Here is a 1,926-nt window from a genome sequence, read left to right as displayed (position 1 = left end):
TAATATAATTAAAAATTTATATCAGCAAGATGAAGGGTATAAGCATAATTTTTTTTTTTGTAATTCAATTCATCTTTTATACGAGTACCATGTCGTTTGTAAATATTTCCATACATAAAAAATTAACAATTTTTTTCTTTACATTGCTATATATTTAATTTAACTTAACCAAAGTATGCTTAGTTAACAAGGAAGTGTGAATGGAAGATATTGGAAATGAACATAACAATAACGGAAGCAATATAAATACCGAAATTATTAGTTTCAGTGAAATATTTATTGCAACATTTTTTTATTTTATTTTATTATTTTTTCATTAAGTTAATTATAAATGAAGTATTAGATATGCTATAAAGAAATCGTAAATATGTATTATTAAATTTGGAAATTTTCAGTTGTCTGCTTCCTGCTTCCTTTAGAGCAATTTTATACGCGTAAATGGAAGTGCATTAAATATTTATTCATTGCCATGAGCACAAAACTGTATTGACTGTATTTCATATAATATTTATAACAGTTACATAAAGAATAAACATCTAACTGTTGTGATATGCATAGACTTATTGGAAAAAGATAAAAAATATGTTATATTTGAACTGGAATTTACATAATTTACAATCACTCTACTACAATGTAAAGTCTACTGACGAAATATAAGCGCAACAATTAAATTTAGTACAGTGGAAATTTTGTCTTGTATCCTTTATAAATTCTAAGTTCATAAAGAAAGATGCCAAAAAGTGAGATAACACAAACGAAAAATACGTAAATTCTACTGTATAATCATGATTCAATAATGAAAGGTTTTGTAAGAAAAACTTTCTCTCGCTCTAATTTTATCAATGACACTCCCACCCTACTCCTAAAACCAAAAACAGTGATATTTCTTTTCCAAATATCTTTGCAAGTTTTAAGAACATTTTTAAATCGTTAGTAGTGAAATTTTTACTTTTTAAATTTGAAGAAATGTTTGTTCTTCATTCGCTGGCGCCAACAAGACAAAATGGGTGAGCATCGTTGGACTACAGAAATTCAATGTAGGCTAAAGAGACGAAATTCTCTTAAATGCCGAAATATATTTGTCGATATTCGTGGAGACCTCTTGATTCTGCCAAGTCGCTGTAAAGTAAAGCATGCAATGGTTTTGGTAAATGAGCCAACGAAGGTATTTAGGTATTGTCCTCCACAACACACTCCTGGTGTCTCCGAATGAGGCTTTGATGCAATATAATATTGCCAAACCGCATCCATAGGCCCAATCGTCACACGACAGCTCGGTTTAGTCAATGGCGCGATGTATGTAATTGCACACTTAAAAGGTTTACGCACGAGGCGAATGTTGGCTGGCGACCAACTTTGTTGAAAGCGATTAGTTAAAGTAGAATGCAAAGTTGAACAATGCAAACGCCTTTTTATGGCGAATATTTTTATATTTTTTTATATTTTGATATTTTTAATCATTCAAATTTTCGGGCAACCCGGCGAATGGTTAATATTCTGACAGTTGTATAGTCTCCCCAGAATATTGAAAGTGCGACATCAAAGAATTCGAATTACCATATTCGAAACAATCGAGCCATATCCGCGAAGGAAACGTAAGCTCCAAATTTTTTTATTTGCCGTTTTTTTTTTGTTTAATAAATACTGCATATTTTCCACAAACAAATAGCTTCTTCATATCCATCATCTGTCAAACAAATACAACAAAAAAAAATCTGAAAGTGGACCATCCATTCTCGAGTTATGCGCCATCTGACGTACGCAAGTTTGGTATATACATAGAAATATTTATTTTCAATAACAATCGGGGGTTATATTCGATGTAAATAAGCTTGTTTAAATTAAATAATTAAATCAAATTCGTTTTTGTTTTAAAATACCACCATTCACTATTATCCACACCTTTTTATGGAATTTAGCTCCCAT

The sequence above is a fragment of the Rhagoletis pomonella genome, unplaced genomic scaffold (assembly GCF_013731165.1).
Source record: "Rhagoletis pomonella isolate Grant_MI unplaced genomic scaffold, Rhpom_1.0 Rhpom_scaffold_00012, whole genome shotgun sequence".
Taxonomy (NCBI): Eukaryota; Metazoa; Arthropoda; class Insecta; order Diptera; family Tephritidae; genus Rhagoletis; species Rhagoletis pomonella.
The sequence above is the reverse complement of the archived record's forward strand: the minus strand, read 5'-3'. Positions refer to the sequence as shown.